Raw genomic sequence first — 5,724 nt, 5'->3', positions numbered from 1 at the left:
TGGCCCATCCACTTTATCCAAAGAAGCCAGGTTAAAACTTCTGAGTTCTGCTGGGCCAGACGGTCCACCAGGATTAGAATCAAATCCGTCTTGCCTTCGTGGAAGAAGAGCTGGATCAGAACATGGGTGGCCTGGTGGAGGGATCCTCATCCTCCGGTGCTGTTCCCACGGAGGTGACAGGTACCCACATGGTGCTCCATGAGAATCGGTTAACCTATCACAGCCCGATTCTCCTCTTTCATTGGTCATCTGGTGATCCAGAGTATTCTCTGGGCCTCTTGAGCCTCTTCCTCCTCCTCGCCCTGGAGTCAAAGGTGCGAGTCTGAGTGGAGAGAGAAAAGCTCTCGTTTCGGATGAAGGTCGACCCACTGGTGAGGCACCACATGGGGAATGCTCTCCGCCAAATGCTGTCTTTGGAACATCAACTACATATGGATCTTTTTTGAAAAGTTCAAATTTAAACTCTTTTTCAGCTAATTTTTGTCTCTTGGAAACATTTACTTTCCTTAAATACCTGAGGTGTCTTTCAGCAGTCTCAGCTGCCACCCAGCTGCCGTGCGCTTCTTTCTCATAGGAAGTCATCTGCCCTTGATAAGAACGAACGCTTCTCTCCAATTCTTCTTCTGCATCTCTGGCTCTCCTTCTGTAGGTCTCCAGTTCCTCAGCTGCATGGCTCATCTTCTCTTCTACTTTGGAAAGTTTCTCCTCCTTCTCTAACCGGTCCTTTTCCTCTGCTATTAACTTCCTGTGGAGTTTCATTCCATTTTCTTGATACAGTTCAGTCATTCCTTTAAGTTTCTGCCGAAGCTTCTGATTTTCACTTTCCAACTGTGTGTTTTCTGACTGTAAAGATGCTTGTTCAGTCTGGAGATTTGTAATATGCTCTATAAGCTCTTCCTTTGTTTTATCTACTTCAGACAACTCAGTGTAAATTTGGTTTCTTTCTCCTTCTAGGGTTTTGAAAGAAGCATTTAACTTAGCAGTGTGAATCAGTTTCTTCAAAGCTCCTTTTGGCAGATCATCTAAGCGAGCACCCTTTTGTGATTCACTCTTCATCTGCAATTCCAAGTCATCAGCCATCATGTCTTCTCCAAGCACAGCAGCCCAGTCTGTCATCTTGAGCAAGCGTTCAGCCAGAGACTTGATGTGATTTTCTTTATCACTCAGAACTCGTTCTGCCTGGACTTTGGAGTTTTCAAATATTATTTTCTGTTTATTAAGTTCACTCACTTGTTCTTTCAATACTTCCGCTTCTTGTAAAAGCTGTTTCTGGCTTTCCTGAAGTTGGGAATTTTCATTCAAGGCGTCTTTTATTGCCACCTTCAGACGTTCTTCATTCATTTGAAATATTTTGCAGATTAGTTTGGCTTCAGCTACTTGTGACTGGATGGATTTCGATTCATCTTCTAGGGACTGTATCCTTTTTGAAATATCCGCCATCAATTCATCTTGCTCACAATGTTTAGATTTCTGTTCCTTTAATTCTTTTGCTAGAAAGACTATTTCATCCTCAAGTTTAGATTTGGAGCTGCTCAGCTTTTCATAGGTTGCCTCCAAGCTTTGTGCTTCTGTTGACCCCTTCTCAAAGCTGGCATCCTTCACAGCTGACTCCAAGCCTTCATACTCCTCTTGAACAACGCAAAGTTTGTCAAGTAGTTTACATTTTTCTTCAATTAGTCCAGAAAGCTTTTCAGCAAGCTTTTTCTCTCTTCTTACATAAAGCCGGCTTCTCACCGATCGAACACTTCTCCACAAAAACAAGAGAATCAAAAATCCAGTAAGAGCCGCACATGTCACCAGTTCCCACGGAAAACCAGGGCCCGGTCTCAGGTCTTCAGGCAATGCTGCCACAGTCCTGCACAGCTTTCCCAGGACCAGCCCCAAGTACGGCTGAGGGGCAGCCCCGGGCACCTCCATGGCGCCCCCGAGGCTGCTCCGGCTGTGGCCACAGTAGCCACGGCCTGGCCGGGCCACCACCAGCAGCTGAGACAGCTCTGCGTTCTGTCGGGAACGCGAACCGGCCCCGGCGACAGCAGCAGACACAGCGCAGCCGGCCTTGAGGGGAGCCGGGGAGCACTGGCGCCCACCGGCCTCAGGCGTCCCCCACGCGCACCATGGTAACCAGGCCCCTTTGTGACGTCACTTCCGCCACGCGGTTCCGGAGCCTGCCCCGCGCGAGCCTGTGACACACGCTGTCCTAGCCACCCCCACCTCGGCTTGGTTTTGGCCGGGCCACCGCTGGATTTGAATCCATGTTTATAATGATGAAATCTGGGTAATCAGCATACTCATCACTCAAATATTTGTCATTTCTTTGTGCTGGGAAAATTCAAAATCCTCTCTTTTAGCTATTTGAAATTATCTAATAAATGCGTGCTGACTCTAGCCACCTTACAAAGCTGTAGATCAGTACAAATAGTTCCTCCTGTCCAGCTGCAACTTTGTATCTGTAACCTCTGCCTTTCCCCTCCTCGCCCTACCCTTCCCAGCCTCTAGTGACCACTATTCTGCTACTTCTAGGAGATCAACTTTTCCTTTGGCAATTTTTTAAAGGAAATTTTGCGATTTTAATTTCTTTCAGAGGAGCATCCTTCCTTAGATATCTGCCAAGGAACAAAAGTGTTTTCTTTGGACTAACTTTGCCAAAATAGCCGTAGAATGTGGCAATGGGAAGAGGCCTGAGACACTCTGGGCTTCAGCTGGCCCAACGCTTTCTTTATAGGTAATGAAGCAAAGGTCTACAGTAAGTGCACTACTTGTCCAGGGCTGTTTAGCTATTTAGTGGCAGAAGTGTGTTGTATTTCAGGATCTGCTGGATGTCAGTGAAATGCTCTTTGTTTAAAAAACACTTTATTGAGGAATATTTTATATACCTTGTAATCCACCCATTTCAGGTATGCAATTCAATGAGTTCTAGTAAGTTCATCAAGTTGTGCAGCCATCACCACAAATCAGTTTTAGAACATTTTCACCACACCAATAAGATCTCCTGTACCCATTTATTCTTTTTTCCCCCCAGTTTTATTGGTTATGAATATTCACGGGATGCAAGGCTGATTGTCACCGTTCATACCCAAGCTGTGATGGCCAGATTCATACTGGCCACATGACCGTTACATTTATTGTATCACCTTTATTGACTTTCATATGTTGAACCATCCTTGTATCCCTGGCATGAATCCCACTTCAGGTGCCTGAAACCTCTGCCAAGTTTCTCTTTTTGGTGCCCATAGGAGCCAGCCTGTGCCGCTGGTTCCCATGGAAACAGATCCCTGAGACACACCCTGCCTTGCAGCACGCACAAAGCGCTTGCTCGCCCTTTGCCTTTTCTTTTTTGTTTTTTTAGCCAGCCAGTTAGTTCCAACTTTCAGGACCCCAGGGGAATAAAATGAGGACTGTTCCAGAGGGGAGGCAGCTGCCCAGGTGTCTGGCCCAAGCTCCCAGCCCACCCTGCCCCCTGGGGAAAGGGGGGGCAAGCCTCAGGTCAGGGCACAGCTCCCCAGGAGCCCCTCGGCCTTTCAAGGCCAGGACAGCCCTGCTCCTTTGGCTCCCAGCACACTTCCAGGAGCGGGGACGCGCTGAGCGTTTTGAGTCTTCACGGTGGACTTGGGAGGAAGGTGTCTTTATCTCACTCTATGGATGATGACAGTGAGACCCAGAAAAGTAAAAGGGTTTGCCCAAGTCACAGGCTAGAAAGTGACAAAGCCGGGACATAAAGCCTGTTCCTTTCATCCCAAAGCGAGCATGGCGGTCAAGATGCACCCCAACCGATGACACACCCATGTTTCATACGTCAGCTTGGAGACTTGCTGATCACACTGCCCAGGACAGGCCTGGCCTTCCTTACTGTGTGAACTGAAAAGGTAGGACCAGAGAAGCCCACCCCCAAACCAGTGCTGCCCTCTGGTGAGTCACCCTCCCACTGCTCAGAGGTGCTTTCTTCGAAGTTAACAAGCTGTGCAACCAAACAGGTCAGGACGACTGCCCTGCCCACTGGGCCCCCCAGGCCCCGGGGCCTTGGGAACCTCCCACTGCAGCAGCCAACCTGGAGGGTTCCCCTCATGCAACACAGATGTGAATGTTCCTGCCCCCTGCCATGACCCCCCTCTGCCACTGGGTCCTTTCCCAGGCAGGAGGGAATGGGGACCGAGGACGCCTGAGTAGGCTCCTTGCATGGGCCTCAGCGGTGGCCGTGCTGTGGGCACGTGGCCATTAGCAAACTCCCCAAGAGAGAGTCAGTTTTGCAAGAGTCTCTGGCAGCTATCAGACCCAGAAAAGGGGCGGAAGGCTGCAGGAGTGCCTGCCCTGTTAGCTACGAGCTTGAGCCTGATGGGTTGGAACTGTGCTTTTCCTCCCACGGTGGCAGGAGCCCGAGGGCAGGGCAGTTTGGAAGTGGAAAGGGAAGGAATCGTTTCAAGTCTGGATGAAGGCTGCGTTTCCTTATGTTGCAGTTACTGAGCACTTCACACTGGAGGCGGCGGTGATGAGACGCGTTAACTTACCAGGGTCTTATACTCTCATCCCAGGCAGGAGAGGGGCTTGGCAAGCCCCACCCACAAGTCTTGGGGTCTCCTGGACCTTCCTCATGACCCCCTCCACTCCAGGCCCAAGTTCAATCCCTCCTCCCCAGGACCCCAAGCCGGCAGGTGGAGCTCTTCCGTACCTTTCCCTCAGGCCCTTTCTACTGTTGGGCCTGGCTGAGGGGCAGAGACAGAGAAATTCCCCCTCGGGGTTTGGGCCCTGCCCCACCAAGAGCCCCTGCCTGAGACCAAGGCCCCTCTGGGAGGGGGGTGCGTCTCACCATGCACGTGGTGCCCGCTCTTTAAAGAAGGTCAATAAACACCTGTTGCCCCCCCAAAGCCCTCCTCTGGATGCCACAGAACTCAGGGATGTCACCAGGACACTGAGCCAGCACAGCTGTGGAACTGGAAACCACTTAAAGCAGCTTTATTTGTGTCCACCTCTGGCCCTTGAAACCTCTTCTGCTGGCCAGTCCTCCCACGGCCAGATGGAAACCTGACAGGACCAGGCTGCTTCTTGGTAGGGAAATACCCGTGGTCTCCACCACTTCACGTCACACAGCACCGCTCGGCTCACGTCCAGGCCCAACAATAAAAAGGGCCTGACGTCATCGTCAAGTCCCCTGCTTTGAAGTGGAGGCCGCTCCTGCTGCCCCGGCCTGGTGGGGTGGGAAGCCTCGGCCGGGCAGCAGGCGTGGTCAGCCTCCAGCTGAACTGTGCTCTGGGCTTGGCGGAGGTTGAAAGCTACGCCTCTTTCTCTCATCGGCATCTCCAAGGGTCTTCAGAGCCCGGACATGGTCCCCACTGTCCCCCTGACTAGAATATTTTGTGTGGGCCTCAGAGAACCAAGGAGCCCCTGACGGGTAGCGGCAGCCCCACCTTCTCTTGGCCTGCATCTGTTCACTGCCCAGGCTGCCTCCTGGGACTGGGCCTGTGAGATTCCACGCCGACTCTCTCACACGAGGCCCTCACCTGGGCCGTCGGCCCTCTCCTCAGCTCCGCCATCAAAGCAGCCAGCCTGTCTCTTGCCCTCTAGACTTTGGGGTGGGGGTGGGGGTGAGGCATCAGTCCACTGGATTTCTCCACCTGCGGAGGACACCTCAAAGCCTAAAGCTCTCTTTAAAGCCCTCTTCCTCTGGCTTGATGTGAACGAGGGCATCTCACCTCACCCTCTGGTCTCAGCTCACCTCCCTGATATCCCCGC

This window comes from Cynocephalus volans, chromosome 14 (genome assembly GCF_027409185.1).
Source record: "Cynocephalus volans isolate mCynVol1 chromosome 14, mCynVol1.pri, whole genome shotgun sequence".
In the NCBI taxonomy this organism is placed as follows: domain Eukaryota; kingdom Metazoa; phylum Chordata; class Mammalia; order Dermoptera; family Cynocephalidae; genus Cynocephalus; species Cynocephalus volans.
This window is presented reverse-complemented; position numbering follows the sequence as displayed.